Source organism: Tenrec ecaudatus, chromosome 17 (assembly GCF_050624435.1).
Source record: "Tenrec ecaudatus isolate mTenEca1 chromosome 17, mTenEca1.hap1, whole genome shotgun sequence".
Lineage (NCBI taxonomy): Eukaryota > Metazoa > Chordata > Mammalia > Afrosoricida > Tenrecidae > Tenrec > Tenrec ecaudatus.
Window position 1 is genome coordinate 13,863,556 of NC_134546.1, and position 24,184 is coordinate 13,887,739.

The window sequence follows — 24,184 nt, forward strand, 5'->3', positions numbered from 1 at the left end:
TGTCTTTCCAGTATCCAGGGCCAGAAGAAATGCTCATGTTTCTATTTACCTCCCAATGAAACTTTCTATTCGAATGATTCTGTCTTTCATTCAAACCAGACTCACGGTGGCAGCATTATGTGGGATGTGTGGTTCTCATTTTAATTGAGCTGCAGATATTTTTATTTTCCACTCTGAATAATAAGCATATCTTTCTTTCAAGGGTAATCCATTATGTGAAGGAAAAAGTGATGGAGGAAGAGAAGAGTGGCACATTCCTCATTTCCCAGAATCCCAATGCTTCTGAACCAGCCCTGGTGGGTTTTGGAGAAGAACTCTACCTTGCCATGCTATGCAGGTAGGCATATGACTTTGCACTATTAGCATATGGGCCCAAACCCAAGGTTGTGATGATTAGCATTTATGCATTTACCTCTAACATGTGAAGTCAAAGAGAAACAAATTTAATGACGAATTCTCTCATATATTCATCTTGGAATTTCAACAGTTCAGGCACGAAGTAGAGGGCATTGCCAAGTGCGGGCATGGAGAGGAAGGGGCACATGGCTGTCTATCAGCTCGTTATAAAGCGTGTGTGGTTAAAATGAAAAACAACAATAACTTTTCTTCAGTCTCGGTGTTATTGTGCTGTGTGAAAGCCAAGACATAGCCAGGAAGCAATCAAATGATATTTAAAGCCCAGGCCACACCTAATTTTCCTTGTTTCCAGGTGAACCTGTTTTGAATGTTGGATTGTATTTTGAAATTATTTGTGGCCAGAAACCTTTTCCTGTCATAATTGGAAGGAAGCCTTCTAAGGAGGAGAGACATGGGAGAGGTTGAGTGTGTCTGCCTTCTGATATTTTACACAAAGCTAGCTTGAGATCTCTTGCCAACTAGAGTTTGTTGTCTGAGTTCTTAGCTAGTCCTGCTCCCTCAGAGCCAAGGGAGACGAAAGCATGGGCTTGCTTTCTGCTGAGTCCTCTCAAAAGAAGGCTTTTGCTCAGTCAGGTTTTCGGAAACCGAAATTATTTTAACTGTTTTTCTAATTGCTTAAAACAAACACCAAACCAGGAAGATGTTATGGGTACAAATGTTCACACAAAGCATTTTTGCCAGAAATTGAGGACGGTTGTCGAGGAAGGTCTCAGGAGGAGATGAAAGGTGAACTTAGCTTACAGTGACAGCTACAAGGTGCCTGGTCCCTTTATCTGATTGTAACTGCGTGCCTGTTACTAACCCGCCAAAGAACTTCAGCATCTGAGGAAGGGAGTTGGGACTTGGTTTGAAAGTCCTAGGCCAGAGCTGGAAACCTAAATGTGCTGGTTAAGAACGATGGCTCACGTCAATGATATTTGTCTTCATGTCCCAAATGTACAATTTAACAGTTCTAGAACAATGGGCAGTTTGTTTAACCTTCCAATCCTAAACTGCTTCGGATCCCTTACCTGTGACATTCTGAGAATACGATTGACCACACATGGCCATTTTATTGTAAGGTTATTAAGTGATCCATTTATAGCTGTACAAATGCTCATATTCCTGTTCTATCCAAATGGTTACGATCCATTTCTCAAACTCAAGCTCACTACCAGTGAGTCTAGGCTGACTCTTTTTCGACCCTTTGTGGTTTTCTGTGACTGTAACTGTTGACGGGAGTAGAGAGGCCAGTCTTTCTCTCTGAGAGCTGCTGGTGGTTTTGAACCGCAAACCATGTGAATCACAGCCTAACACATAACCACTACACCACCAGGACTTCTATGATGCACTACTAGCTCCTGAAACTGTCTTAGATATAGTCTGTCAGGCCCTCTTCAAGTTAATATCTGTAACTTTTTGTCTTTGACAAGATCCTTTTATTTTTTAAAGTCCTTACTGATTTTCTCGCCATATCAGGAACCCTGGGAAGAATCAGTTCTCTATGAAATACCAGCGGTTTGGGTGGAGGATGCTAAATAGAACCAACATCTGGTTGCTGAGCATACTTATTATTACTGGGGTGTGACTGCTCTGGGCTTTCTCAGAAGACAGTGGTAAGGGGATTATATCTTTATATGAGAATTTGTACTGATCTTTTCAGTTCCAATTCCAAATCACAAAGTCTATTCTAGCTTTCTTCATGCCTATATTTTTATTTCCCATCCTAGACCCCCGATGCCCAGAATCTTCCAGATTAATTACTTACCGTTTCCTGTATATAGCATTTTTTATTCTTCTTTTATTATAGGGAATGCTCCCTTGTTGGAATGTCCTCCTTCTTTGGACCCTAGCCACCATCACACTTCTCCCCTTCTGAAGAAAGCTAGGGCTTTCCTAACATTTCCAAGTCTGTCTCAGATTGTTCAGTCTCTTTTCTGTCACCTTCCTTCCACTTGAGATGTGCAGTTTAAAACCATGCTCCAGGCTATCAAAGCTTCCTAATTGTACTTGTGTTTCCGTACATTCTGGTTTCAACTGAAATTTGAAATGTGCACCTCTGGTGTAAGCATCCAGCTTACACAGTGTTAACATTTATACACTGGATATTTTGAACCACGGACTTAATCAAAGGTGTCACCTAGGAGCCACTGAAAAATGCTGAAATGTCATAAAGCAAGCCTAGCTTAAAATATGCAAGACTGTTATTCTGCTGTAAAATATCGAATACAATTAAAAAACCAACACACTGCGTGTCTTAGTTAGGCAGTGCTGCTTTAAAGAAATATTGTAAGTGATGACCTTAATTAGCAAGCTTATCTTCTCACGGTTTAGGGGGCTAGATGTCCACATTCAGAGTGCCGGCTCTAGGGCAAGCTTTCTCTTCCTGTTGGCTCACAGTGAGAAAGCTATTTGGCTCTGTTCGACCTCTGTGGGCTCAGCACCCCTTGGAGATCTGCATGTGTCTTGGCATCACGTTTCCCCTGGTTCTAGGAGGTTCACAGTACCGAGACCCTGCGACCTCACTCCTGGATCTGCTCTTTCCGATGATAAATCCCTGGCTCTCTGCTTATTTCTCTCTCCTTTGATCTATTATAAGATATCTTCTGTTGCAGGTCACTCTCCAGGGAAATTCCCTTTATATTATTTTTGAGTTCTAGTGGGTTTAAGAGTTGACATCCTTGTGGCACTGTCAGATAAGCTTTGAACTGCTCATTGAAAGGTCAGCAGTTCACGGCCATCAGCCACTCTGTGCGAGAATGAGGCTGGTTGCTACTTCAAAGATTCAGAAATAGGCTGCTAAGAGCTGGAGTGGACTTGGTGGCAGTGGTATTTTGAAGGGAGGAGAAGGAATCCCATCATGGATCCATTTATTAGTTGACTGCATCAGATTCCACCCTAGGGTTCGTAGGAGAAATGCCACACTATGTTGTCATCGGTCAAATTAGGAATCAAGTCCATGGTAGTGAGCTTTGGTTTTGCCAAAGCACTAAGCATGGTCCAGCAAAGCGAACACATATTTGGCGCAAACAATCAATCCATGGCACTGGATTGTCAACTTTTCATTAGTAAAGCTTAATTTGGCACCAAGTTGCATCAAAATTATCACTTATTTTAAAAGAGGTATTCCATCAGAGAGACATAGATATGTTTTTAATCACAGCAAAATGCACTTCACCTTTTAATGTAATAAGCCGAATATACATGAGAATATCAAACACAGTTGAGCTTAAATCCCACTTCTGCTGCTACTTTCAATCTAAGTGACCTTGGACTAATCAACAGAGCTCAGTGTCCACTTCTTCATTATATAATCGATATAACCAATTTTCCTAAAAGTAGACTACTATGAGATTTAAATGAAATTATATATGTATATATCAATCACATTTATATAGTTATGTAATTCACAATGTTAATTATAACCATATAAACATAATCATATATTAATCAATTAATTACATAAGTATATAGCTAATTATGTAAGTGATTGATTCATCTCTCTTTACACACAAACACACACACTCCATAAATACTCGTGTATAAGCCAAGTTTTTCAGTACCTTTTTTATGCAGTTTTTTTGTGGTAAAACTAGGTGCCTTGGCTGATATTTGGGTCAGCTTATACTCAATTATATACAGTCTGTATAGAGGTATATATAATTTACCACAGATGAAGACATGCAGCCAATCCCTGGTTATGCATCTCCAGCTTAGAGACAAGTTCTATTTGTCCTTAAAACAGGGCTTCAAGTGGATTTGATGAAGTGCTCTCCTGGCTAATGAAGCTAAAGAAGAACAGACCTGGATTTTTACAATTGGGGTGCTTTTTCACAATAACCACAATGGGAAAAAGTATGAATGAACTCTTAGAATCAGAGATTCATAAGGGGGGTGGTGAGCCTTTTCCGGATCCTGCTGTGTGAGACTAGATGATTAGCAGGACTGTGGACTGTCACACACATTCACAACACTGAAGTTGGCGTCCATCTCTGAGTGGACACCACCCTCTTGGAGCTGCCTAGCACTGCTTCCAATCGAAATCCATCTTCTACTTAAATGGGTCCTTGCTGTAACACAATGGAACCAATTCCTGCTTGCAATACATTATTCACTTGCTGCCTATACAGCTTTTCGGTGAACTCTGTTTTACAATAAGATAACTAATTCACACTGTTAGTAGATTTTGACTCATAACGACCCTATAGAAAGGGTAGAATTGTCCCTGTGTGTTTCTGAGACTGTAATGCTTTACAGAAGTAGAAAACCTCTTCTTTCTTTACTTGTTTCACAGGTGTATATGGTTTTATTTAGTCTTGCTTTTGGACAACTGTCCCAAATGACTTTTAAATTTCTAGAAACACAGGAAAATGTGTTACCTGGGACTATCTATATGTATCTGTATATATAGAAACATTTTTCCAAGCACATATACCAAATATATTTACATATACCTATACAATAGTTATTCTTATAATAATAAAAGCAATTTCGTATAAACAATCAATTTTCAACTTAAAACAGACCAGGAAATCCACCCAACCTGTAGGAAAAAGATGACTTACATGCTTAATGAGATGTATTAAAAGTACACAAGAAAATATGATGTCTTCAAAAACTCCTTAAGCGTATGAAAGACCTAATAGACTTTGAGAAATTACCAGATAAGGTCTGTGAGAGAATGACAATCCTTCATTCATTTTAATATATTTTATTTAACACATAAAATACATTTTAATATCAAATGTATTCAGAGGAATGTTACAGTGCAGACTCAGTAAAGGTAAATCTTCCTCATGTTGGGATGAGATCTTGAAGAGATAAACTATAGACAAAACAACTCTTTTACAAACTATAGCCCTGGTTTTAGAGTTAGACTTGAATTTAGACTAAAGTAACTCTGTTTTGCTGGTATCTCTTAAATTATGGACAAATCAATGGAAGATGATTATGGCATTAGTATTATTGCTATTATTGGTTATTATTAAGTTGATTCTAAATCAAATCAAATTATTTCTCTATACAATATTAACATAGTGCCAAGCACAAATTCAAGGATTACAAGAAAAGTCCATCTAAGAAAGGAAATGAACAAATCAAAAAAAGGATAAAGAACACAGGAGACTACTCCTATTAGAAAAAACAAAATTAAAACAAATATATATCCTGTGCACAAGTAGATGAATGTCAAGCTTGAGTGAGTTTTGGCAAAGATAATGTTCTTTTAATGCAATAAAATATTTTTAAAAGGACAAAAAATAAAGATAAAATGTAGCAGGTTACCAAAATTAAGTATTTTGTCCTTTGTTTTTTAGTAATTCATTTTATTGTATTTTCATATTCATAATATTTTGAGCATATGATGGATTTCAATTTTTAAATTCTGATCCTTCACTACAGATCATTTAATATTAATTGATATGTAAAAAATTGCTCTCTTCATTAACTGGTTTGCAAATATTCTTAAATATAAATGAAAGAGTTATAAAATTAGTCCATAAACTGGGACACATAGCAAAAATCAATTCATTAGAAAAGATTGACATCACGTATAGTAAAAGAATGAAAATCGGTAATAAAGACACCCTGGAAATAGCCATATGTTTGAAAATTTAACATGCATTATAAATCATGATCTTGAAACAAATAATGTTTTTAAAAATTATATATATTTTCATCTGAATTATCTGAAAAATAATAAATATCATACCTGTGGTATTTGGAAAAACTACATTTAGAAAATGCTTCACCATTTATGTATTATATTAAAGTAAAATAAAGGCTGAAATAAATTATCTAAGTACCCATTTAAGAAGTTATAGAATTAAAATGTATAGAAATTTTAAAATAAGAAATATATTTTAAACTAATGTAGTACTCAAAACATTCACTAAAGGGGATCAATAAAGCCATAGTTTTCTTTTAAAGAGGACAATAAAAACTAAAAAGAAAAAATAAAGTAACACAAAGATAATATAAGAGAGGCATCAATATCAGGAAAGGTAAGGAAGACATTCAAACAAACACTGAAGACATGAAAAGAGATGAAAAATGTTATGAACATCTTTATGTCAAAACTATGAAAAGTTACATGGAATATTTTTTGAAAAAATTACAACTCAATAAAGGTGACACAAGAAGAAATAGGAAATCTGTTTATTCCTATCAATACTAAATAAATATAGCTGATAAATCACACTGACCAGTAGGAAAAATACAAATGACTTCACCATTGGCTATCACATTCTTGCTCATTCTTGCTGGATGAAAACAAAGTGGGAATATTTCCCAACATATGTTGTGGGGTTGTAATAGCCTAGCAATAGATACCTAACAGGGACATTACGAAGAAGTAGGGGGAGAAGTGGCAGAGTGGTTAAGCATTGGGCTGATAACTGCAAGAACAGCCATGTAAAACCACCCACCATTCTTCAAGAGAAAGATGGGGCTAAATAGTCCTGTAACAATTACGGTCTCAGAAACCCGCAGGCGGCAGTTCTACCCTGTCCTACAGGGTCACTATGAGTCAACACTGACTTTATGGTAATGAGTGAGAGGAGGAGAAGGAGAATTTACCCCTAAACCTTTGGTGCTTCTGATTATTTCCTCCCCTATAGTTGAGCATTTTCAATAGCCTCAAATGCATGTGAAAGTTGGACACTGAATCAGGAAGATCAAAGAAGAATCAATGCATGTGAATTGTTTTGCTGGAAAAACATCTTATAACGTACCGTGGACTGCCAAAAGAATAAACCAATCTGTCTTGGAAGAGAAACAGCCAGAATTCTGGTGGACAGAAGTACGTTGCCTCATGTCCTGTGCTTTGGACATGTTGTCAGGAGGGACCGGTACTGCAAAGGACAGCATGCTTGGCAAAATGGAAAGGCAGCCAAAGAGAGGAAGATGAAATGACAGCAGGGGCAACCATTGATTCAAATTTCATGAGCATGAGATGGCATAGGACCAGGCAGTGATTTGTTTGGTTGTCCATAGAGTGGGTATGAGTTAGAACTGACTCAATGTCACCTAAAAGCAGCAACACACACACACACACACACACACATTAAATTAGGGAATAGATAACATTTGAGTGAAGAATCTTTCAATCACATAAATCCTTCTAGTGCACCGAATCACTTCAATTATCTCTTAATATGAACAAGATGGGTAGACATTTTTCTTCTTTTTATGAGCTCTCGTTGACAGACTTTCTACGTATTTGGCCATCTGTAGCTTTTACATGTAGTTGGCTAATACCACCGGTTGTTGTTGTTGTTGTTGTGGGCACCTTCAAGTTGGCTCCGACCCCATGTACATCCGAAGCAAACACTGTCCTGCCTGCTTCGTTCACACCATGAGCGTTATTTTTGAGCCCACGGTTGCAATCACTGTGCCAGTGGATCGCATGGAGACCTTCCCTGAGTAAACAGTTTACTATTCCAGGAACTGGTCTTTCCTTATAACATACCCAGATTATGTGAGACGAAATCTTGCCATTCTACTCCTGAAGAGCATAGTGGTTGTACTTCATCCCAAGCAAATGTGTTTGTTCTTCTGACAGTCTACTGATATTCTTTGCCAACACCATAATGCAAATGTAATTGATCTCAGGTTTTCCATATTCATTGTCCTGCTTTAACCTGCATAAGATGCATTTGCTAATACCATGGCTGGGACCAGGACCATCTGAAGCCTCAAAGTGACACTGTTGTTCTTTAACATTTTAAAGATTTCTTGGCCAGCTGACTTGCCCAGTGCAATACATCATCTGATTTATTGATTGCTTCCTGCATGGGCTTTAATTATGGATCCAAGTAAAATGAAATATTTGACAGCTTCAATCTTTTCTTCATTAATCACATATTGTTTATGGCTCTGGGTGTGAGGATTTTCATTACATTAGATTTTAATCTATACTGAAGATTGTAGTCCATGATCTTCATCGGTGTGTGCTTCAAGTCTTCTTGGCTTTCCTTGTGTCATCTGTTTAGAGCAGATGGTCAATAAGCCTTTCTCCGATCTTGACACCATAGTCTTCCTGGTAAAGGCCAGCTGCTCAGATAATTTGCTCAGCATGCAGATTGAGTATGATCAGAAGATACAGCCTTGCCACTCACCTTCCCTGATTTTAAACTAAGCAGAATCCTTGTCCTTTTTGAACAGCTGAATTTTGATCCATGCGCAGGCTCCATACGGACATAATTATGTTTAGTGGAATTTACATTCTTTGCAATATTATCTATAATTTGTCATGATCCTCACAGTTGAATGCCGTTGCCCAATCAGCATGTGAACCTCTTTCTAGTATTCTCTACTTTTAAACAAGTTGCATCTAATATCAGCAATGTGCCACCTGCGGATAACCAACGTTGCTTGATGACAACAAAGAGGACTTGAAGCATTGATGAAGATCAGAGACTACCGCCCTCATTATGGATCACAGCTCATTACACGTAACCCAAAAAGTCTTCATAACTGCACTAATAAGTAACATTGTGATAAACAGAAAAAAAGATTGAAGTTGTCGATGATTTCATTTCACTTGAATCCATAATCGAGGCTTATGAAAGCAGCAGTCAAGAAATCAAATCAAACCACATCCTGCGTTTGGGAAAATCTATTGCACAAGATTTCTTTAAAGGGTTAAAGAACAAAAATGTCACTTTGCTAAGGGAGTCCTGACCAAAGCCATGGCATTTCAACGGCATGGTCAAGACTGCTAATGAGTAAGGAAGACTGGAGGAAACAGTGCATTTAAATTGCGGTGCTGATAAAGCATGTAGACGAGCCAGGGACTACCAGCAGAACAAACAAAATCTGTCTTCGGGGACTGACAGCCAGGATGCTCCTTAGAAGTTATGCTCATAAGACTTAGCTTGATATATTTTGGACATGTTGTCAGGAGAGACTAATCCCTGGAAATAGACCTCATGCTTGGCAAAGTGAGAGTCACTGAAAAAGAAGAAGACTTTCAATGAGATCGATTGACACAGTGTTTGTACTCATGGGCTCGAACATAACAAAAATGACACAGGAACCCCACTCCTTCTCCTGTACGCAGTGTCACTGTGAGTCGGAGTCCACTGGACAGCATGTAACAACTGAGTTCTTGTTGCATCATCTGAGCTCACGAGTAGAGCTATTTCAAAGGCATTCCCTTCGTGACAACTGTGTATAAGACATTGTCTGGAGCAATGTGAGTTTTAAAATGATGGAAGTCTTGTCTCCTTCAACTTAGGATTTTATGGGTTTCTTCACAAAAACATAATTAATTGGACTAGGGCTGTGTACTCAATAACACTCACACTTCTAATAATGTTTAAGGTCACTTAAGTGTCTGAGAAAAATGGGGGTAAAATAGTTGTTAAGGTGCTTTAATCCTTAAACCAAAAATGCTCCCTTAGTCTTGTAAAATCAAATGTTTTAGCTTAGCTACTAGAAAATAACAGTTGTGCGGTTGTAAATACCATGATCTCTTCAAAGATACCTACGTGGGACCTAATTAACAATAGGCATGGAAGGAAGATACAGGTATCTTAGGGGACAGGGGATTCATGTGAATGAGGAGTAAAACTGAGGAAGTGTGGGTGAGAATGACTGCAGGACTGAAATAATGTCATCAGCATAGAAACAGTTGAAATGGTGTATGTTTTGGTATTCTCAACAGCCATAGAATTAATAACACTTTATACAGTACTTGTACTTTAATTGTCAGGGTAAACTTTTACTATTGTAATAGTCAATAAATCCATGAACACATGAAAATGTGACCCTGATTTGGATTTCCTAGAGCACAAATAAAGACTTGAGAAGTGAAGTGTTCATAATCATAAACTAGGGCCTTCACATTCCCCACTAATGATTAATTTATGTAGTATTGATCTGTGGCACAGGTACAGCCCTATTCTAGGTAGCAAGGGTAGCAAAGACGAAATAAAATGCACAAACCTGGAATAAGTAAGTCAATGAACATGTTCCTTAATTATCCTGAAAAATAAAATGTTATATGCAAACAACATAATGTTTTGGTTTTGTTTTGTTTTTTCTCATTTTATTTTGGTTAGGTTGATAGAAGTCAAGTTACTTGTGTGTGAGCACACGAATGTGTGCAGGTCCGTATGTGGGTAAGCAAGCATGCAAAACGTTAGTGCAGAACATATGAGAAGAGCAACATTACACAAAGAAGCGTTAGAAAAGATTTAGTCGTTGGAGCTCTGGGTGTCACATGCAGCACAGATGATGTATGAAAGCTAAGAAGCATTGAGTTTATTTGTTTTTTCACAAAGTGCAGTTATCTTAAAACTGCTTCAATTATATTTTAATCAGATGCAAATCAATACAAATAATTTTATGTGACTCGTAATAAGTCATTTGTTGACTCTGCTAAAAGCTTTACCTCTGAGGGTTTGGTCCTTTCGTAGCGCCTCTTGCAGCAGCAGCGTGGACTCTGGTAGACCAGAGACAGCCAACTGGTCGTCAGCGAGGAAGGAATCTTCCCCACTTCCAAAGTTCCATGACGATGCTGGCAGGTGCATGAGAGGCCACAAAGGGACAAACACACTGACGCACTAGGCCTAGATTTCATCGGGATGCTGTTGGAGCTTTAAATGATTTCTTTGAGCATACGCTATTATGGTATCCAGAAGCTAAGAATATAGTTTGCAAGGAATTTTTAGTGGTCTTTGATAAATCTGATCAAGAAAAGTCAGGCAAGTAAGGTCAAATCTGATTGACCAAAAATTTCCAGTAATAAGATAATGGCTCTTTGCATGCTCACCCATATTTATGTGAAACTATTCTGCATAGAGCTTCCCTTGCATTTTAAAGTTCAAGAAAATGATGAGTTGCCTTTCGAAACCATTTGGGGAAATGGATTTGCATGAACATTTTTCTTTTAAAAGATAGTTCAGAGAGTTATGGGATTTTAATTTCAAATTGTACATTTCACTGAAAGAATGCAAGATTATTAATAGCTGTGATTTCATAATAAATATTATTTTCATATTATGGTCATATCCCATAATTCCAATCTCCCATTTAGGTTTAGAAAAATGGATACAATAGCCTTAATGGGTTCAGAGATTTCCCTAAGTATCTAAAGGGGAAAAATAATTCTCTGTCTGTCTATATCTCTTTCTGTGTATATATATACATATTTATATGTCCACACACAGGTATACATAAATTCAGATATAACATGTATGCATCTATGACTCTATGCTGATGCATTACAAGGGTGTGTCTATGTCTGTGTACATATGTAAGGAGATTGTGGTTCACTACATCAATTGTGAAGCCAGCTAAAGTGTGACAAGGAATTCACAATGTCCAGGCTTTCATTTAAACAAGTTCTTCGTTCCATAAACATGGCATCAGTTTTCAAACATAAATAACGAAAGATGAACTGTTCATGTGATCTGTCCAGATGTTCCGTGTTTTGAGACTGCATATCACAGCTGGGCCAGTCATCTCTGAGTCCTGGGAAATGGGAACGCTGTAGTTCAAGTTGAACAGAAAGAAACTCCTCTGTCTGTGTGCTGAAAGCAAGTGGACTTCATGTTCTGCATTTTCCCTCACAGAGCAAACCTTTCATCAAGTGATGGCTTTAAGGGGTCGAGTTGGGGGAACAGTACTTCTATTTTATTTTTTCAGAAATACACACACACACACACACAAATGGAAGCTACAAAAATATAATCGGTGCCTAAAATTAAACATAATCACATAAGAGCAAATAATGAATGCAGGAGGAGGGGAGAGAACACTAGAACAGATTGTGCTGATGTATATACAGCACTTTTGAAAATGACTTATCAGTAAATGTGGATTTTTATATCAAGAAAACTACTAAAAAAAATCCCAAGTTGACCAATGATTACCATGTGATGAAGGATGTAGAGTTTTTATTAGGAGGGGATCAAGTTTATGTTAATGGTACTGGAACATTTTGGAAAAGGATATCGATAACGGTTTCATAACAGAGCATAATCAATGGCACTGAAATGTACATGTAGAAGGTGTTTAGTTGTAGACTGTTTTGTTGTGTATATCGTTGCTGCAATTAAAAATAATAGTAATAATTACACTATTAATGATTACAATGAAATAGAAAATGTGCTAACATTGATTGTGGTAATGACTAACAACTCTTCTTGATATGATCGAACTATTGAATGGTGTGATATGTGGTAGAAGTGCCAATAAAACTCATATAAAAAAAGAATAAACCTCACTAAAGCAAAACATTCAGCATTTTAAAAAAGGAGCCAAATATACTTCACTACTCAGTAAATTAGACCTAATGCTTTTCTGCTTACCTGGGGGTTTCATTTCATATAAAGAGAGCAAAAACTTTCTCTTGGGAAAGGGTTTGCTTGCTAAAGTACTTATGGAAATAGGTATTATGGATTTAATTGCCCCTTACCCCAAAGGTATGTGAAAGTTTCTAGTATTTGGTTCCTATGAATATGATAACATTTGGAAATAAGGTCTTTGTAGATATAATTAGGCTTCGATGAGGTCTGACTGAATTAGTGTGTGTCCTGATCCAAAAATCACTGTAATTCTTATAAGAAGGGCATAAGAGCCATATAGACAGAGAAGGATAGGCCGTGTGATGAAAAAGAAGAGTGTGTCCACAGTCCAAGGCATGCCAGGAATATCAACAACTATGAGAAAGGAATGGAACACAGAGCATGGCGTGCCAGTACTTTGGTTTTGGTTTTATAACCTCCAGAACTGTTAGAGAATGAGGGCATTGTGGGAAACCACCTAACTTGGGACATTCATTACGGTAGCTCTAGAAAACTAATACTATGTGTGAGATACTGAGGAAATTCTTAGAGCAGCGAAACAAAATGGTAAAGGATTTGATATTTGGATGTGGAGAGATAGCTGATATTCTAAAGATTCCTGGAAGAGTGTTTCCTCCCTATAAATAGGGTTGAAGACAGGGGAGATAAAAATTGTACTTGTTAGGTGCCTTCATGTCATTTCTGACTTGTAGGGATTCTGTAAACAACAGACGTGAACGTTGCCCGTCCTGTGCCATCCTCAAAAATTCTCTTATGTTTGAGGCTCACTGTGTCGATCCATCTGTTTAAGGCCTTCCTTTTTCCCAAAACCCTCTACTTTACCAAGTATGATGCCCTTCTCCAGGGACATGGCTTTCCAGAAAATATAGCCGAAGTATGTAAGTAAGCGACTTGCCTTCCTTGTCTCTAAGGAGCACACTGGCCTTACTTTTTCCAAAACACATTTGTTTGTGCTTTTGGGAGTGCATAGTACATACAATCTTCTTCATCACCATCATAATTCAGGTATCCTGATTCGAACCATCTGGACATGAAAGCTCTTAATCTACTTTTTAAACATAATTCACAGATGACTATTATATACAAAATCTCAGGACCATTGGAACAGTGAAAAATAGATGTAGCAGAGAGAGGATTTGAGGAAGACAAATAGCTACAATGGTCTTTATTAAAACCCCAAAAAAACCCAACATCTTGAATCATGAAATAATTGTTAGGAAAGGGTTTCTTATAGAAATCAGTAAAGTTTGACTCCTACCTAATCTACATGGTCCCAAGCAATCAGCTCAATGTGATTGCAAGATCACTGTTATCTAAACTTGTTGTAGAAATATTTTGGTTCATAGATGGTTTAAGAAAATTTTTCTGAAATATGAATTTATGATTCTGCTTTAGAAAGAACAACTGAATGAGGATAATCGAATTTTTCTTTGCTCATTGAAGATCTTGAGCTTTCTTCAGGCCATAATTGTGATTATTTCACATTTGTCAGTGATCATAACAGTAGGTGTAAATGGAATAGGAGATTGGGTTTAAAGTGCCTTGATGTCTATAGTATTTACCAAGAGCAAACAGTTGAGGAAGGGCATTAATAGCTACTGAAAGTTCTGAACAAAGTAAGGTCTGGATTTCCACAACCACAGAATGGTCGGAATGAGTGTGCATTAAATCTTCCACTGGGTTAAGGAAACCCCAAGGCAGTTAAGTCATGGGATTAGTTCAAAGCAAAGCAGCTCAGAGCAAGGAGCGCTATGGGAAGACCTCAGAATACCGAGCCTAGTTCATTTCACACTAGAATACATCGTTAGTCTTCAGTTTGTTGTTCCTGAGAGGTGTCTAATACTTTTGTGTCACCATACCAAGCAAAAAATATTTGAAATGACTCAAAAGGAGCCAGATGGATGTATCCGTGTATTGTGTGCATATATATTAATCAAATTCATGTATATATTCATACGCCTGAGTGTTTGTATGTATGTATGTTAACCAAATTCTTGATATAGGCATTTTTTTTGCTTGAGAATATTCTCACTAATTGAAGGTTCTAGTCAGTTAATTCAATATCAGATTATGCACTCTTTCACTCACATTTGTAATCTTTCACTCTACTTCAAATATTCTTTGGAATATATACTCTACAATGAGGTATATGTTGGTTAAGTACAGTAAGAAAAGGGGAAATCAGTTGAGTCAAAGCCGATAGCATAATGGACTAACATCTCTGAATGGCATGCACACCTGTAGCATGTGCCCTCAAATTCTTTCTTTCTTTCCCCAAATGAGGTTTATTTTGTTTGTCCTTATGTTAGTCTGAATTGACTACAGAAACAAATTCATGAACACTCATGTGTGTCTAAGCAAGAGCTTTATATACAAGATCAATTGAATATTGAAAAAGCATCCCAGCCCAGTCCAGATCAAGTCCATAAGTCCAATATTAGCCCATATGTCTGAGACCAATTTATAAAGTCCTCTTCAAAGTCACAAAACACATGCAATGATTCTAAATGCAGAGAGTTCACAGGCCAGTGGGTGGGAACTCTTGTGGATCCAGTGGCAGTGTAAGCATCTCAGCACTGGCAGGTGTCTCCACATGGCTTCTCCAGCTCTGAGGTTCTGGCTGCCATCAGCCTGTCTCCATGTAGCCTGTGAACTGCAATGTCTCCAGGGAGTGAGCTGAGAGAGTATGTGTCTCCAGCCTCCAAGGAGAAATATAGGAATTCCCAAGAATCCTCAGGAGAAGGCCATACTCACCCAGAGGCCTCATTGGTTATGACCTGATTGACAGGCTAGACTCCACCCCTTCACTCTTAATATTCAAATTAACAACGGATTATGAAACTACCACATTCCTTATTATGAAAGAAAATCTTGTTCATAAAAAAAATGGGTGGGGAGGGAGGGGTAAAAATGAGGAACTAAAGCAGAAAGCAACTGTTTTGAGAATGATGATGGCAACAAATGTACAAATGTGTTGGAAAAAATAAGTTGGGAAATACAGAGAGTAGAAAAAGAATATTATAACAACAAAAATAAAGGTCATTAGTCAGTTATTTTAAAAGCAACAATTGTAAAGCAAGGCAACTATTTTTTAAGCTTTTTATGTATACAAGACATATATCCACAGAGTTGTTTTGCTGGTATCATTTGCAAAATTGTAATTACACATTACTTTCAACAATAATAAATTGTATTCAACCATTTTTGATTCAAAGCAAAACCTTAAAACAATAATTATATCAGGTTCAATGTATACAGACTCTTTTCCAGGTACTTATTTTCACTTACAGTACATCACCAACATCTTTCCATGGTAATATATTATAGAAGTTTCATATTATTCTGCTATATAAAAATATTGGCTTTTGTTGGTTAATCCCCTTTTTTAGGCATTTGGATTAAACTTCTTCCTATTACCCAAAGTGGTTAATAAACAATTTATAACTAAGTCTTGCCCACATTCCCCTACTAGGGAATAGACCCTTCTAAGTAGAATAAGTCTGCAAACAGGTATGCACTGAGAGCAAACTGTTTTATTCATTTATTTTTTAATTCTTCAATCTGATTTACTTTCAATGGTTGTATCAACACAGCATGCAAGTTGTGCCAAAACAGGACAGGTGCTGTTTTGCAATACTTCTGCAGCACTGTGAAATGCTATAAAATTACTTGGAAAACATTTCTACATGCCACTTTCTCAGCTCTGTAAAGGTAAGGAATAGAGGTCTATGAGAGCTAGCAAGCTTGAATGCGCTGATATTGTTTATCTTCTTTACTCTGTTGGACCAGGAATATCAATGCTGTGACATTTAGCCTTCAAACAAGGTCTGCACAAGCTATATGAAGACGTCTGTCGTCCTCTGCGTGCAGCCCCAGGACAAACAGCAGGCAGGCAGCAGGGAAAAGGATCTCAATTAGCTTCTGGCGTCTTGTCCTCATGGAGCCCACAGACAGAAGCTTTTATGGTTGGTTTTTGTTTGCCAGCATCCTTGTTTCGGTTGTCCATCACATGCATCCATCTTGAGAAATCTTTCCGTATCTGTCCTTCAGCGTTTAACGAAGACGGTAAAACTTGCGACATCAGTTACATCATCATCCTGAGTCAGGAGTCTTGCCGAAGGACTATGGAACTATAAAGTATTATTCCAATCTGTGTGTTGAAAATTAGAATTGGGTAACCTCAGTCATTTCTCATTCCCTAGTTCAAGAGGCCGGAGCAGTAATTAGGGGCCTATCAGGATTTAAGGTAAATATCAAAGAATACAGTGTATTTCAGAAGCTTCAAAGGTCACTTTGGATCTGGTTTCATAAAGCCAGCAGTGAACCAGGAGTGGACATTTCTTATTAACTAGATCTCAGAGACTTCCCTCCCCTGACTACTCCTTTCCATTTTGTTTTGTTCTTAAAGTCAAAGACTGTGTCAACAGAGGCACTCTGGTGGCATAGTGGATTATGCATTGGGCTACTAACTGTAAGGTCAAAAGCTCAAACCCACCAGTCACTGGGCAGGGGAAAGATGAGGTTTCTACTCCTGTAAAGACTTCCAGCCTCAAAAATTCAAATTCCAACCCAGGGACAATTCTACCCTATCCTTGAGAGTCTCTGTGAGCTCAATTGTACTCAATAGCAGAGAGAGAGAGAGGGGGTGGGGGGCGTGTGTGATCATCATGTTACCAAATTAGAGTTCAAACCTAACAGTGTGGGAAAGTTCAATAACAAAAAACCCTTTGGTATTATTAATCTAGCCATTTTTATATCACTAGAGACAATTTAAATGACAATTTAAAGAACAGCTCTGAAAGAAATGGAAGGTGCTGAACTGGGACAGAATCACAAATAGCTAGAAGACAGAGAATTGGGGGAAAGAAAGGATATAAGGGAATGGAAAAGAATGGAATAAAACTGTTAGCAGAAACCCTGTTCTCTTTATTCCCAAATGTATCGGTCATTTTCTCCATGAGCTAAATGAGCCATATCCTTCCAATTCCAAGTGTTTGGGAGAAGTTCAGTCTTATTTATAGCTTGCTTGGTGATCCATTTCTGGGCAACGTGAATCGAGGGGGCTGGGGGGAAGGGTTAAAACATACCAATATCTTGTCAAAACAGCTCAGCTATCTGATACATGGACATAGCCATTCTAAGATACTGGAACACAGAATGTATGGGGCTGCTTCGAAACACAGATGTGTCCAGTTTCACCAGAAAAGATGTCATCCAAGCAGAAACGGAGAGCGGACCATGCAGTGTGTGTAGATTGCATGCCAGACACACTGACCTTCATGGAGTTTCTCTAACATGCCAAAGGATTTGCTAACTCCAGGCCCTTACGCTCTCAGCTTTCTCTGGCTACACCCTTCCGGTGTCTTCATACACTGAGCCACGTTTCACCCTTCAGCTCAACCACAACTCCAAGTAGTCTTCCCAGCCATCCTATACAACTCACCACCACTCTTCCCCAAACTGTCTCTCAAGGACACCCTAGTCTATGTTCTTCCTGGTGCTCAACTGGAATCAGAAACTGTGTTCCTTGTGCATGTGTTTACTTATGACGTCTCACATTGGAATATAAGTTCTAGGGGTATAGGAATACTGTCCTTGGCAGCAACACATTAGTATCAATGTATGGTAGGCACCCAATAAATATCTGTTGAAAAATGACTGTAGAATCTTTGTTAGGTCTGTCCTAGCCTTAGAAGGATTCATGAGTGAGGTAATGAGGAAAAAAAGGTGACCTGAGAGCAGAGGGAAGTGTCCGACTTTCAGTGTAGGTCATGTTGACTGCATCCTACACATGAGAAGGAGGCATGCTTAACATGTCGAGCCAATCTGTGGGAGGAGACCCTACAGGAGTCTCCCTCCATCCCAGGAGACATCAGAGCCTTAGAGCAATGCCACGGGTCATAATTCTATCAGGATCTCGTGCTTGTAAAGGACATGTCCAGTTAAAAGCAGCTTTCATGCAAACACACACATACACACAAAGGGGCAGTGTTTCTAGAGTCTGTGTCATGGTTTGTTAAATATTGAGTAGTTTAGGGTCCAGGCAGAGAAGCTCACTGAGATGAATAGCTGGTGATGTAGGATGCGGGGGAGCCATCAAACCAGAGCATGAATCTGAATCGTGTGTAGCCAGGGGTAAGATGGGGCAGAAGGATTTATGAGTGTGTCCACATTCCTGAGCTTGACATTCCCCCTCAGGCATTTCTTAGGTTTCTCCTCATTTCTCACTATTGCAGGTATTGAAAAGAAAGGGCCACGCGAGGGTTATTCTGACTGACACTCAAACAATTAACTGTCCACCTTCCAGACTAGTTTGGATTCTGAAACTGGTCCACAGGAAACCCCGTTTACTATCAGAAGATGTGAGGCACTGACGCCTGATTAATGGAAGCAAACGCACAGCGATGGCTCGGAGAACGTTGTTTTGCGATCAGTCCTTAAATGGGCCTTTCACTCTCTGGGCCGCTGATTATTGACTTTGGCCATATTTACAATAACGTGATAGATAGCTAGATGGGAGACACTTGAACCAAATGCCCAGGGCACGCGCATGAGTGTGGTTGACAACATGAAATCTCTGCTGAAATTAAGCCAGACATTCCCACAGTGCAACTGAATTTTAAAAATTTCCCTCTAAGCTCACTGTTAGCGCATGTGAACCCACCTCTTGATTTACTCTCTGCTGATGTTTGCTATTAACAAGTCTACCTATCTACAATGGATGGAACAAATATAGAGACAAAACCAGTGACACCGTGCCAAATGCTTACACACGTCATAGATGTATGCGTGTATGTGTGCATATGCATACGCATGTATAAATATATGCACAGCATATGTAAAATAAGGTTGAAAGTAGATTGTTTCATTGCACTAGCTCTTGGGCAGCATATAACTAATCAAAGCTTGATTTTTTAAACTAAATTATAAAATTGGTTTTCATCCAGAATTCAGAGAGTTGATTTTATTTTTCTATGAAAGAAAGTCATTTTGTCCCTCAGTGTTTAAATTCTGTGTGTCTTCCAACCTATTTTTATATGAATCTACATTCTTGCATTTTGTATGTGTGTTGTTTAGAGGATTGACCTAGTTTCCAAGTCATGGAGATATGCTGTCTCCGTGTGTGTGTGTGTGTGTGTGTGTGTGTGTGTGTGTGTGTGTGATTCGCTGTAAAACAGAAGCCGTGTCTTTTCTAGATTATATATTATTTTCATAGTCTTTTTGAAGTACCTTTGAGAAACACATAGAATGTTATTTAAATATAGTAATGCTGCTTTTCATTTTAACTGCTTCCTTGTTTTATTAAATACAAAATAATGGATCACTACTGTTTGTTACCGCTATCCATTACTCATGGTTTGAAAACATTGCTGAAATTGGGGTTGAAACCCCCCCAGATGTTAATGTGCTGATTTAGTCAAGAGTGCCCCAGAGACTTGGGCCCCGGAGATGCAATCCTGTTCTGGTCGGGTGGCCATCGTCACCAGGGTGACCTTTCCCGAGGTGGCCTGAATGAGTTATCACTATAAAGCTCTGAAAATGAAAAGTAGCACATCAGTACTTATTGTGCTTTGCATTTTTTATGACCCAAACCCTTTAAAGGAGATGAACAGCTCCTAAAGACATAAGAAGAGTGGTTTATAAATAGGGAGTTGCTATACTTGCAATTCATTGGTTTTCTGAAAAGCTGTAATTGCTACAGGAATATTTTAGTAGCAGAAATGTTAATGGAAACATTTGCTAAATAACAGGAAAAATAGCAGGCTTAAAAATAACAAAGCTACTCATGGAGAGCAGGGCCTTATTTTTAGAAAACTTGACGAGATGCATTTTGTTTCCTTCCTACAGGAAGCCTAATAAAAATAAAACCTGCTCTTAGGATAGACCCCCATCACTGATGGTATTGATCTCCATGCATAGTTCAACCAGCAGTTTCCATTGGTGCATTTCACTCGGTGTGCGTCATGCCAATGCGGCTGCCATCTTACATTTCTTCCTGCCTCAGAACAGGCTAGCAGCCGACATACAGTTGTTTTAATCAGCTATAAAAAATAATGTTGCTGCATTAACTCCATATATTGGATAGAGTCAAGCAGACTTCCACGCATCAATGGCTTAATTTTTCATTCTAATAACTGCCTGCCAGTTGAATTAATGGGAGCCCAAACAAACATTTCTGTTCTATAACATGATCCTCGACAGATGTACGCCATCGAAAGGAGGCCCTTGACAGGAAGGCCCCCCTCCATATTCACCCCATGACAGTAAAAGCACGAACCATCTGAGAGAGGGGCTCTCAGGACGGTGAGCCCGCTGTCCTTTCACAAATGCACAGACTTCTGCTTAGTAGTGTGTTTGCTTCTCAAGCTCAATATTCTCTGGCGTTGGACAGCTCTCTGGGAAAATGTAATCCATTTCTTTTCCTTTAGTCCTTTTGTCCCCTGCCCCTCCACTATTTATATGCATGAAAAGTGAATCATTCAATTATTCACTTGTTTGTATAGATTTTTTTTTTTTTGCTTGACAACTTGAAAGTGTTTCTTTTAAATGCCAGGGCAAATCTTGATGCATTTAAGTGAAAATAAGGTCATGCAAGTTTGTGCCAACAAGCTACGCAGGCTTTATGTAGTTATTGATTTATCTACCAAATGAGAACTAATATCAGTAAATTGTTTTTCTGTCTTTATAAGCGAGATCGCTTTCTGGACAGAAACTTCAGTGAATTCAAGTGCAAATTTACTATATTTGGAGTGTAATGAATTTACCTTTATCAATAAATCAACATTTTACATCATCTTTCCTATATATCCCTTGTTCTTTGAGATAGATCATGAGCTTTCATCCAAAAGAGAAAAAACTCCAAGCTCCTTTAACTGTTTTCTCCTTCATTAAAACATTACTCATGATGTATTTATTTTACCTTTTTATATTTTCAAAACTTCTAAAAGAATATTTATATACTTTTAATTGATAGTGGTAACAAGTTTGAAAAATAACTTTCTCATTTCCCCAATAGTTTGGTGCTATTGTCCACTAGATTGACTAAACCATCATGATTCTTTTATAAGCCATGAACATTTTATAAAATACAATCAACTATAAAAATTTAAGTTAACTAAGCATAGACCATTTTATAAGAAAGAACAATAAGATAGTGAAATAGTACAGGATGACATTTTTAAATACCTAAAAGCACAGAAGAGGTAATGTTTGGGTGAATAATCTTGAAATATTTACTTCCTTGCTTTGTCAATATGAATCTTTACCAACTGAAAGGATGTTATAGAAAGATTGTTTCCCAAGTAGAGAGTTCTTGGGTATGTATGATTACTAATCAAATATTGATAACCAAAAGGTCAAATGTTCAAACCCGACCAGAGACTCTTCAGAAGAAAGGCCTAACAATCTATTTCTGAAAGATCACAGCCATGAAAACCCTTTGGAACACATCTTCTCTGAAGCACAGAAAATAGCTTGGTTTGTGCACAAATTCCCCATAAGCAAAATGAACTATTCTATAATTTTTACCCTACATTAGAGTATTCATGGTATGTTATGAGCTACACAGTTGAATGCTTTTGCTCAGTCAATAAAACACAAGTAAACATATTTCTGGTGTTCTCTAACTTTAACCAAGATGTATCTGATATCATCAATGTTGTAACTCACTATCCTCTTCTGAATCCAGATTTAATTTCTGGCCATTATCTGTCTGTGCACTGACTGCAACTGTTTGGTTTGTTCTTCACTGGAATTTTGTTTGTGTGTGATATTAATGATACTATTTGACATTTTCTGCATTCTGTTGGATCATCTTTCTTTGTAATGGGCAAAATATAGATCTTTTCCAGGTAGATGACTGGATAACTATCTCCAAAGTTCTTGATACAAACTAGTGAGTGCTTCCATTACTGTATTTGTTTGTTGAAACATTTCACGAAATTGCTATGCTGTCCACTCCTGGTGCCTTGATTTTCATGAATGCCTTCAGTACATCTTAGATGTTTTCCTTCAATATTAATGGTTCTTGATCTTAAAATGGTTGAATGCTAACCAACTCTTTTTGGTATTGTGACTGTGTGTTCCATCCATCCTCTTTCGATGCTTCCTGAATCATCCATCCTTTCACCTGCAATATCACAATTCTAAGTTTAAATTTCTTTCTCAGCCCTTTAAGCTTAAGATAGCTTAAGCAATTCCCACTATTGTCTCTGACTTGACCTATAGCCATCCATGTGAAGATGACTGGCCCAGCAGTGACCAGGCTATCCCAGGCGTGATTCTTCAGTACATCTGTGATTGGGCCATTTACCAAGCTTGTGAGAGTACCTGCTCAAACCCATGGTGTTGGAGGTCACCACGCCACTGCCCTTGATTCTGCTGCATCTAAACAAAATAAACTGGATCGAGTGGAAAAGGAATTGTTGAGCATCGAACCACTTCTGAAGAATGCTAAAGTGGCTCCTGTGATTCTGGATCCCCGTGCAAAGCATTCTATTACAGTGAAAGCCTGAAGGACATCACCACCGAAGACAGGTTTTCTCCCATCGCATCCCACCTGATCAACTGGCTTGCTGAAAACAGTTGCTTGATCAACACCCTGGGAGTCATTTCAGCCTTTTCAGCCACCACGAGTGTCCACCGTGGAGTGGCTCTTTGCAGTCTCCACTGCGCCTCCCTTAGACGATGCCTCTCGCTGAGTTGAAAACAGTCCCGAACAGTCAGGTGTTGCAATTGGAGGTGACAACTGACCATCAATTTTGAGTGGAATGCTTGTCCATATTGAAGCGAAATGTGTGAATATGTCTGCAAAACCCAAGATTCAGACGCTTAGCAGGGTTATACAGGAGACAGGAGGAATGTCTTGGTTTTCTGGCACCAATGAACACTCTAAAAGTTGGAGCATCAATAAAATTCCCTGAAGAGGAAAGATGTGCTAAGCATAGCCTTCTCCTGGTTTTTCTAAGTCTGTATTCTTTGCATTTGTCATGGTGATGCTTTACTTGGTCTTTTCTAGTTGTTGTTTGATAGTTTACCGCTTCTCCTTCGTGGTTGTTGTTCTTTCTCTCTCCCTGATTGGCTTTAGCTACTCTAAGTCCAAGGGAAACTTTCAGAGTCTCTTCTGATACTAATTTGTTTTTTTCTTCCTTTTCTGTTTATTGACATTTTACTATTTTCTAGTATGATCTTTTAAATTTCATCCCCCAACTCATCTGCTCTTTCATCTCTATTGTGCAATGGTCCAAACCTGTTCTTAAGAGGTTCTCCCAATTCAGGTGAGACGTACTCAAAGTTGTATTTTAATGCTCAAGTTTGTTTTAATAATTTTTCAACTTCAGCTTGCATGTGGGCAATTGATGGTCTGTCCCATAGTTGGTCCCTGAATTTATTTTGGTTGATGATATTGAGTTTCTTCATTGTCTCTTGCCCCAGCTATCAGAGATTAGATCCCTGTGTTTTCTCTCTGGTGAGGT

The 24,184-nt window shown here is 38.2% G+C and overlaps 1 pseudogene; it reads left to right on the top strand.

Moving 5' to 3' along the window:
• The first annotated feature begins 230 nt into the window (after positions 1-230).
• Positions 231-23,632, top strand: LOC142431009 (ATP synthase peripheral stalk subunit OSCP, mitochondrial-like; annotated as a pseudogene).
• The last annotated feature ends 552 nt before the right edge of the window (positions 23,633-24,184 follow it).